This window comes from Vulpes vulpes, chromosome X (assembly GCF_048418805.1).
Source record: "Vulpes vulpes isolate BD-2025 chromosome X, VulVul3, whole genome shotgun sequence".
NCBI classification, from domain to species: Eukaryota; Metazoa; Chordata; class Mammalia; order Carnivora; family Canidae; genus Vulpes; species Vulpes vulpes.
This window is the reverse complement of record NC_132796.1, coordinates 121,094,387-121,105,342: the sequence shown is the minus strand read 5'-3', so window position 1 is coordinate 121,105,342 and position 10,956 is coordinate 121,094,387.

Here is a 10,956-nt window from a genome sequence, read left to right as displayed (position 1 = left end):
TGGCGCAGCGGTTTGGCGCCTGCCTTTGGCCCAGGGCGCGATCCTGGAGACCCAGGATCAAATCCCACGTCGGGCTCCCGGTGCATGGAGCCTGCTTCTCCCTCTGCCTGTGTCTCTGCCTCTCTCTCTCTCTGTGACTATCATAAATAAATAAATAAATAAATAAATAAATAAATAAATTTTAAAAAAAAGAAAATATGAACAAATCTTTTTTTAAGATTTTATTTATTGGGATCCCTGGGTGGCGCAGCGGTTTAGCGCCTGCCTTTGGCCCAGGGCGCGATCCTGGAGACCCGGGATCGAATCCCACGTCGGGCTCCCGGTGCATGGAGCCTGCTTCTCCCTCTGCCTGTGTCTCTGCCTCTCTCTCTCTCTCTGTGACTATCATAAATAAATAAAAATTAAAAAAAAAAGATTTTATTTATTTATTCATGGAAGACACACACACAGAGAGAGAGAGAGAGAGAGAGACAGAGAGACAGAGAGAGAGAGACAGAGAGACAGAGAGAGAGAGAGGCAGAGACACAGAGGAGAAGAAGGCTCCATGCAAGGAGCCCCACATAGGACTGGATCCCAGGTCTCCAGGATCACAACATGGGCTGAAGGTGGCACTAAACCACTGAGCCACACGGGCTGCCCTTGAACAGATCTTTAAGAGGAAATAGATTGAATCCACTAAAAGAATTCCTCAGTGAATGCAAATACATGACCGAATGGCTTCCTGGAGAATTCTATCAAACATTTAAAGGAGAATTAACAAATTCAAAAAACAGAAGAGGAGGGAACAGGTAACCCACTCTATGAGGCTAACATTACCCTGATCCCAAAGCCAAATCAAAGACCACAAAAACAACTACAGATCACCATCCCTTATGAATATATATGCAAAAATCTTCAGCACAATCCTAACATACTGAATCCAGTAACACGTTAAAAGAATTGCATGCAGGAGTGCCTGAGTGGCTCAGTTGGTTAAGTGGCTGACTTGATTTTAGCTCAGGTCAGGTCATGATCTCAGGGTCCTGAGACAGAGCCCCATGTCAGGCTTCCTGCTTAAGGATTCTCCCTCTCCCTCTACCCTTCCCCACCAATCACATGCATGCTCTTTTAAATACATACATACATACATCTTTTTTAAAAAAGACTCACACACAGAATCACCAAGTGAGATTTGTTCTAGGAATGCAAATGTGGTTCCATATGTGAAACCTACCAGAGAATCAATAAAACAAAGGGAAAAAACCAATCATCTCAATTGCTAAGATACAGTTTCTGACAAAATCCAACACCCTTTCATGATAAAAACATTAAAAAACCCTAAGAATTGAAGGGAACTTCCTAGATAGGATAAAGGGAATTTATGAAAAACCGACAGCTAACATCATACTCAGTGGTAAAAGACTGAAAGCTTTCCCTGTAAGATCAGGAGCAAGAAAGGATGCCCACTTTCAACACTGATTTTCTTTTTTAAAGTCTTTATTTTATTTAAATTGAACTTGCCAACATATAGTACAACACCCAGTGCTCATCCGATCAAGTGCCCTCCTCAGTGCCTGTCACCCAGTTACCCCATCTCCCCATCCACCTTCCCTTCTGCAACCCTTTGTTTCCCAGAGTCAGGAGTCTCTCATGGTTTGTGTTCCTCTCTAATTCTTCCCCACTCCGTTTCGCCTCCTTCCCTCTACCTTTTCACTACTTCTGTATTCCACATGAGTGAAACCATATAATTGTCTTTTTCCTATTGACTTATTTCACTCAGTATCCACATGGATGTAAATGGTAGGCAATCATCCTTTCTGATGGCTGAGAAATATTCCATTGTATACAGAGACCACATCTTCTTTATCCATCATCTTTCGATGGACACCGAGGCTCCTTCCACAGTTTGGCTACTGTGGACATTGCTGCTAGAAACATCGGGGGGCAGGTGTCCCGGCGTTTCACTGCATCTGTATCTGTGGGGTGAATCCCCAGCAGGGCAATTGCTGGGTCGTAGGGCAGGTCTATTTTTAATTCTTTGAGGAACCTCCACACAGTTTTCCAGAGTGGCTGCACCAGGTCACAGTTCCACCAACAGTGCAAGAGGGTTCCCCTTTCTCCATATCCTCTCCAACATTTGTTGTTTCCTGTCTTAATTTTATCAATTCTCACTGGTGTAATGATATCTCATTGTCGTTTTGATCTGTATTGCCCTGATGGCAAGGGATGTGGAGCATTTTTTCATTTGGTCATTGGCCATGTGTAGGTCTTATTAGGGGAAATTTCTGTTCATGTTTTCTGCCCGTTTGTTGACTGGATTCTTTGTTTTTTTGTGTCTTGAGTTTGATAAGTTCTTTATAGATCGTGGACACTAGGCCTTTATCTGATAGGTCATTTGCAAATATCTTCTCCCGCTCTGTAGGTTCCCTTTTGGTTTTGTTGACTGTTTCTTTTGCTGTGCAGAAGCTTTTTATCCTGATTTAGTCCCAATAGTTCATTTTCACTTTTGTTTCCCTTGCCTTAATAGATGTGTCTGGCAAGAATTTGCTGTGGCCGAGGTCAAGGAGGTTGCTGCCTGTGTTCTCCTCTAGCATTTTGGTGGACTCCTGTCTCACACGTAGGTCGTTCATCCATTTTGAGTTTATCTTTGTGTGTGGTGTAAGAGAATGGTCCAGTTTCATTCTTCTGCATGTGGGTGTCCAATTTTCCCAGCACCATTTATTGAGGAGACTGGCTTTTTTCCGGTGGATATTCTTTCCTGCTTTGTCAAAGATGAGTTGACCACAGAGCTGAGGCTCAGTTTCTGCATTCTCTACTCTGTTCCATGGATCTGTGTGTGTCTGTTTTTGTGCCAGCACCACACTGTCTTCATGATCACAGCTTTGTCATACAGCTTGAAGTCAGTCATTGTGCTGCCCCCAGCTTTGGTTTTCTTTTTCAACATTCCCTCAGCTATTTGGGATCTCTTCTAGTTCCGTACAAATCTTAGGATTATTTGTTCCAACTCTGTGAAGAAAATGCATAGTATTTTGAGAGGGATTCAATTGAATGTGTAAGTTGCTTTGGGTAGCATAGACATTTTCAATATTCATTCTTCCAATCAATGAGCATGTAATATTTTCTCATCTCTTTGTGTCTTCCACAATTTCCTTCAGATGTCTTCTGTAGCTATTAGAATACAGATCCTTTACCTCTTTGGTGAGGTTTATTCCTTGGTATCTTATGGCTTTTGGTGCAATTGTAAATGGGATCAATTCTTCAATTTCTCTTTCTTCAGTCTCATTGTTACTGTATAGAAATGCCATTGACTTCTGGGCATTGATTTAGTATCCTGCCACATTGCTGAATTGCTGTATGAGTTCTAGCAATCTCGAGGTGGAGTCTTTTGGGTTTACTATGTCCACTATCATGCCATCGGCAAAGAGGGAGAGTTTGACTTCTTGGCCAATTTAAATGACTTTTATTTCTTTTTGTTGTCTGATAGCTGAGGTTAGGACTTCCAGTACTATGTTGAATAGCAGTGGTGAGAGTGGGCATCCCTGTCCTATTCCTGACTTTCAGGGGAAAGCTCTCAGTGTTTCCCTATTGAGAATTATATTCATTGTGGGCTTTTCATAGATGGCTTTTATAATATTGAGGTGTGTTCCCTCTCACCCTACACTGTGAAGAGTTTTAATTAGGAAAGGATGCTGTATTTTGTCAAATGCTTTCTCTGCATCAATTGAGAGGATCATATGGCTCTTGTGTTTTATTACTGTAATCTATTACTTTGAATAATTTATGAATGTTGAACCATCCTTGCATCCCAGGGGTAAATCCCACTTGGTCTTCAACCCTGATTTTCAACATTGTACTAGAAGTTCCATCTGGCACAGTCTGGAAAGAAGAGATAAAAGACACCCACATTGACAGGAAAAAGTATAACTATCTGTATTGGCTGGGGACACAATCTTATATAGAAATCCCACAAGGTCAACTAATATTCGATAAAGGAGGAAAGACTATCCACCGGAAGAAAGACAGTCTCTTCAATAAATGGTGCTGGGAAAATTGGACATCCACATGCAGAAGAAGGAAACTAGACCACTCTCGTTCACCAGACACAAAGATAAACTCAAAATGGATGAGAGATCTAAATGTGAGACAAGAGTCCATCAAAATCATAGAAGAAAACACAGGCAACACCCTTTTTGAACTTGGCCACAGTAACTTCTTGCAAGATACATCCACAAAGGCAAAAGAAACAAAAGCAAAAATGAACTTTTGGGACTTCATCAAGATAAGAAGCTTTTGCACAGCAAAGGATACAGTCAACAAAACTCAAAGACAACCTACAGAATGGGAGAAGATATTTGCAAATGACGTATCAGATAAAGGGCTAGTTTCCAAAATCTATAAAGAACTTATTAAACTCAACACCAAAGAAACAAACAATCCAATCATGAAATGGGCAAAAGACAGGAAGAGAAATCTCACAGAGGAAGACATGGACATGGCCAACAAGCACATGAGAAAATGCTCTGCATCACTTGCCATCAGGGAAATACAAATCAAAACCACAATGAGATACCACCTCACACCAGTGAGAATGGGGAACATTAACAAGGCAGGAAACCACACATGTTGGAGAGGATGCGGAGAAAAGGGAACCCTCTTACACTGTTGGTGGGAATGGGAACTGGTGCAGCCACTCTGGAAAACTGTGTGGAGGTTCCTTAAAGAGTTAAAAATAGACCTGCCTTACGACCCAGCAATTGCACTGTTGGGGATTTACCCCAAAGATACAGATGCAGTGAAACGCCGGGACACCTGCACCCCGATGTTTCTAGCATCAATGGCCACAATAGCCAAACTGTGGAAGGAGCCTCGGTTCCTTCCATTCATCGAAAGATGATGGATAAAGAAGATGTGGTTTATGTATACAATGGAATATTCCTCAGCCATTAGAAACGACAAATACCCACCATTTACTTCGACGTGGATGGAACTGGAGGGTATTATGCTGAGTGCAGTAAGTCAATCGGAGAAGGACAAACAGTGTATGTTCTCATTCATTTGGGGAATATAAATAATAATGAAAGAGAATATAAAGGAAGGGAAAAGAAATGTTGGGAAATATCAGGAAGGGAGACAGAACATAAAGACTCCTAACTCGGGGAAACGAACTAGGGGTGGTGGAAGGGGAGGAGGGCGGGTGTTGGAGGGGAATGGGTGACGGGCACTGAGGCGGACACTTGACGGGATGAGCACTGGGTTTTTTCTGTATGTTGGTAAATTGAACACCAATAAAAATTAATTTAAAAAAAAAAGAAAGAAAGAAATCCCGCAAGGAGTTCACAAAAAACTGCTAGAACTAATAAATGAATTATGTAAAGTTTTAGGTTACAAGATCAACATGCGAAAATCAGTTGTTTTCCTATACACTAGCAATGAGTAATTTGAACATGAAATTAAGACAGCAATTCCACTTACAATAGTCTCAAAAAAATTAAAATACTTATAAATTTAACCAAGAGAAATATACATCAAAACTACAAAACATTGATGAAAGACATTAAGGATGACCTAAGTAAGTGGAAAACATCCCGTAGGCTGCTGATCCACCTTGATTCAATTTCTGGAACGTTGACTATATTGGACCCCTTCCCTCATGCAGAGGGCAGCAAGTCTTCGTCTCTGAAATGCAGGCTTTTTCGATATCTGTACCTGCCCTCCGTCCTGGCAGGGTTTGGCCAGCAGTACCATCTGTGGACATACGAAAGTCTCATTCAGCATCGCAATGTCCACACAAAGGCTCTGCTGAACTGGGTTTGTGGCCATTCCCTGGCCATGTGGGGCTACCTGTGCTCTGGAACCAATAAGCTAGAGGAGGTTATTGTGCTGGTCAGGGAGAGGTGTCCTGATGATCCAGAGGACAGAGAATGGCTGCTCTGTATTGGGGTTGGGGAGAAGTGTGCCTGAGACCCAGACAATTTGAGGGGCACCCTCCTAGTGATGCCATGCAGGAAGGTCAGATTTAATGGAAGACGACAGCAAGTCCTTATGGACAGAGCCAGAAAGGCTCAGCACCCTTAATGATGGGGGCAGGGGTCACCTCATCCTCATCAGCTGGGAAGTCGGCTGAGGGCAAAGGGAACAGAGAGGGAATGGATGCAGATGAAAGAAATGAAAAAGGCCAACTGGGGCCTATGTCTAACATAGAGATACTCATGCCTATTTTATTTCTTTGTCATTTTACACATGTTTTAATTTGTATTAGCCAATTTTCTCCTATGCCACATTCCCCCTACTATTTTATTCCAGTTAAGTCGGTGGAAGTGACCTTTATCATGTAGCCCATAGCTTCCAGGACATCCACATGATTTTACAAACAGACTAGAGATGCAACAAACATCACCCTGAGATGGATGGGTTTGGAGTCTCTGCTGCTGTGGAGGGAGTGAGTGTCCTTTTATTTGTTTAAAGGACAGTCGCATTATGGTGGGCAGGAGACCGTTGTTGCTATTATTGCCCGAACACTTACATGAGGGATTAATGTATGTAAAGCACTAGAAAGAGTGGAACGTACTAAATGTTAGCCCTTAGGCCATCTTATGAGATGAGTATGAGAGTATGTGAGAAAAGTACATTTGGACGCCAAGCAGCACAGGGAAGGTCAGTGGTGGAGTCTGTGGCTTGGCTCCACACCACCCACTGTAACCTCCCTCTGGTGACCTTCTTCTCCTGTACAATTGCTCTTACCTATGTCACTACAACCTGATAGGAAATTTCTGGGGAAAGCATGAATCTAGACATCCTCCTGGGTTCCCAGGGCCAGATAAGCAGGGGAGAGAGAGGCATCGCCCGGGTCCCCGCAGGCCAGCAACAGAGCCAGCCAGTGAGGCCTGGATAGGAAGAGGGGAGCTGGGGTGGCCCCACACTGGCAAGGGGCAGCTGGCGCCTGGGCCTCTCCCCCCGTGGGAGGGAAGGCTCCTGGGCTTGGGCGTGCAGGGGGCTGGGCCATCCAGCCACAGGTGGGGATCCGGGGGCCTGGGTTCGAGGACCTGCGCCCTGCTCCGGCCCCGGGACCCTCCCGTTGCAGCAGTGGTCCCTGGCAGGGGCGCCCCTTCTCCCCCCACACCCCACGGCGGCCATCACCCCCAGCCCTGCCAGCCTCTGGCCGTACCTTTCCCGTCGACTTGACCCCCTTCCAGACACAGAAGTAGACCAGCACCCAGCAAGCCAGCAGACACAGGGTCACCTCCCAGTTGAGGGCCCCCGGCACCTCCAGGCCCCCGGAGAGCCCCAAGACTTTGTTCCTGGTGGAGGGAGGGTCCGTGAGGGGTGCAGGCAGCGGGCAGAGCAGCTGGGGGCGGCTCCGGGGGCAGTGCACCCCGTCCAGCCTCCCACCCTCCGGCCGCCTGGGCTTGGCCCACGCCTGGGGCCCGGAGGTGCTGCAGTGTGTGAGCTTGAAGCCCGGGCGGCCCCGGCCCGAGGCCATAGGGCTGGGAGCCCGGCCCCGCAGCACCCACAGCACCCACAGCACCCACAGCGTGCCCGGGAGCCACCCCCTCCCAGGCTGGCGGACACGATGGAGTGACAATGCCTGGGAGTGAGACATGAAGGATCCAGGTCCACCCATTCTCGCTCCTCTCGGGACTGTGCTGGTGGCTCCCCGAAGACAGGCCGGGCCCCAGTGTACACAGACTCTTGCCATATGTGGAGCCCAGAGCGGGGGACAGGCAGGGTCTGGCAGCAGGGACTTGCCTGATGGCTCCAGATGCTCGTGGACCCTGAGCAGGTGATCAGCGGGCTGGGGACATGCTGGGGGGCGGCTCAGGCAGGAGCTGGGCGGGGAGGGAGTCAGGTGCCAGCGGCCTCTAGCTGAGGGGCTCAGGGCAGGGGGGTAAGGGCAGCAGGGCTGAGGAGAATGAAGGAAACCCTGAGGAGCTATGCAGGGCACAGACAGAGGTGCAGGTGGTGTGGCCACCAGTGCAGGGGGTCAGGGAGGCACAGGTGGCCCTGGGGGCACAGGTGGCCCTCAGGATGCAGCTGTCCCGGTGGAGGTGGTGAGGGAGAGGTGAGTGCTGCAGCCATCGCAGCGCCGCAGGTGACGCAGGCAGCACAGGCTGCTGGCCCGGGCGGAGATGCCCTGCCGGGACCTGGGGCACCTGCTGTGGCAGGGCCCAGAACTCCCGCTGGGTGACACCCAGGGCACGGGCTGCTCCAGGGCCGGTTGCACAGCCGGGGAGCCAAGAAGCCAGCCGCTCCAGCTGTGTCCTGTCTGAAAGGTGGCTGGGGGCCAGGGGAGGAGACCTGAGGAGCTCTGGGACAGGGAGGGCAGGGGGACAGCCTTGGGGTGCAGAGGAAGGAGGGGCAACAGGGTACAGGAGGCCTGGAGGGGCCGGCCTGGTGCAGGGGGGCATCGGTGAGTGGCAGAGATGGTGGGAGAGAGAGTCTGATGCCCCAAAAGCAGGGGGCAGGCCTGGGGCGCACTGAGGGCTGAGAGTGGCCAGAGGGGAGCAGGCCCTGGAGCCAGGAGCCATCAGGAGGCCTGATGCGCAGACGAGATTGGTATGGGGGGGCCTGACCGAATGTCCATCAGCTTCCTCACGGTGCCTTTCCTGCCACCCGTAGAGGCAGAGGTGCCCCCAGGACCTCGCTCCACGTGTCCCGCCCCAGCAAGGGCCCCTTGGAAAGGAGTTCGTGGTATCCGGGAACATAGTCACTGAGTTGGTTCCCAGAGGGCCGGGGTGCGGGTGGGGGTGCAAGGGGGCTGGGGACAGTCCCTGTTGTGCCAGGGGATTGGAGACTCCCACAGTGTCGGTGCCAGGAGGTACACGTGGCCCACGGGGCAGGCCCCACGTGAGGGGGCAGACACACATAGGGGCAGGAGGACCCCATTTCATCTGATCTGCTTGCTCGATCCCTCGCGTGAGGCCGACTGGGGGCCGAGGACCCTGGCCACCTGCACATGGGCATGGCCTCTGTCGTGAGCAGCTTTCCCTGCTGGTGCGCACCAGGCAGCCCGTCGGGCCCCACTTTGTCCATAAGCCGAGGCTGGGAGAGGGGGCTCCCACCGACCTAGTGCCCCTCCTGGGCGGTGGGTCCTTCCCCAGGCACTGAGTCCTATGCCAGTGGCCCCTGGATTGTGGCCCTGAGGGCTCGTCCTGGGCACTGGGCCCTGTGGGCCCCGTTGGTTCCCCGGGGTTGGAGGGCAGGGGCTGCTTGCTGTTTGTTTCCTCGGGAGCCATGCGGGGAGGGGCAGAGGGGGAGAGACTCTCAAGCAGGCCCCACGCGCCACGCGGAGCCTCCCACGGGCTCGACCTCGCAGCTCTGAGATCCTGCCCTGAGACGAAAGCAGGAGTAGCGTGTCACTGAGTGAGCCACCCAGGCCCCGTGGACGAGGGTGTTTCTTAAGGTCTGTCACCACACAAAATAAAACTTAATCGCCTCGGACTTTATGTTCCGCTACTGCGTCTCCACGTTCTCTCTGCCCTGCCCGTGCAGCACCATTGCCTTCTGGGGAGGCCTCCTGCCTGAGGGTGTGGAGAGAGAGGAAGCGAGCTCCCAGGTGCCTGTTCCTCTTCTCACAGGGACACCAGTCCTGTCGGAGTAGGGGCCCACCCTTAGGACTTCGTTTAACCATAATGACTTCCTTAAAGTCCCTATCTCCATCCAGATGCAGGCCCATTAATGATTGGGATTTCAAGACAAGACTTTGTGGAGGCAGAGAGATACAGCTCAGCCCATAACCTACCCCAAACACGGCATTTTCAGTCTTTTAAATCTCTGCCCATATGCTCACTAAAATCACACCTCAATATGGTTTCACTTTCTTTTGATCTTTAATGTGGCTTGACAACCAGTCATATGACGTTGAGCCAGGGGTATCTCCTCTTCTGAGAACTCTCCATTCATACCATTTATCTGTGTTTTTAAATTCAAATAGGCACATTTTACTTATTGATCCGTGAATGCTCTTTACATATTAAAGATACCATATCTTGTCACCATTTGAAAACACTTTTCTTCCTCATTGCTTCCCTGCATCCTTGTTCATGTCTTTTCTACACAGAGGGTCTTAAAATTTTGAGATGCATTTCAGTGAGAGATTTTTTCCCATTATGATTTCTGTAGTTTGTGTCCAATGGAAAGACTTACCCAGTGTAAAAGTGTAAAATTTGTCATCCAAAACATCTTTTTTTACTTTAAAATGTTGGTACAGCAGGAGTTTATTTTGGTGTGAAAATTGCCATTGGTCTAACTTTGTCTCCTCCCCTGCCCAAGGTTAGTCTGGTGTCTCAACATCATTTATCACATAATCCATATATCCCTACTGAACTGAAATGTCATCTTCACCAAAGTCTAAGCCCACATCTGACTTTATTCTTGCAAATGTATTTCTCTGTCCAGTTCATGTTGAGCGCTGTGGGATGGCCTCCCTCAAGAATGGCCTGAACGATACTGTAGAGAAAATTGGGATTGGTATGGGAGAAGAGAGAGAGACAGAGACGGAGGAAGACACACAGACAGAGAGACTTGATCGGCTCAGCTTGGATGCCTTGGCAAGGGTGCAGGGGGAAACCTGAGGACAAGAAGGGGATGAGAGAGAAAAGGTTGGGGCCTCAGTGGGTAGATTAGAGGCCTGTAGCATTGGGGAACAGCATTCCCCTTCCTTCTTCTTCCTCCTCCCCTTCCCCCACCTCCCCCTTCTCCCTCTTCCCCGTCCCCCCTCTGCCCCTCCTCCCTCTTCCTCCTCTGCTTACTTCCTCTTCCTCCCCCTTCCTTCCCACCCCTCCTCCCTCTCTCACCCCTCCCCCCCTTGGAAGGCCTGAGGCCAAGACATTCAAAGCCACAATCAGGATGCTGTGCCCTCAGGCTTCTAAGGTGTCCTGTACTGTCACCGCCCCTGCCTGCAGCTCAGGTCTAACCTGCCTGCTTTATCAGTAGGATCCTATGGATGTAAAAAAGAGTCAGGGATGCAGGTCACTATAT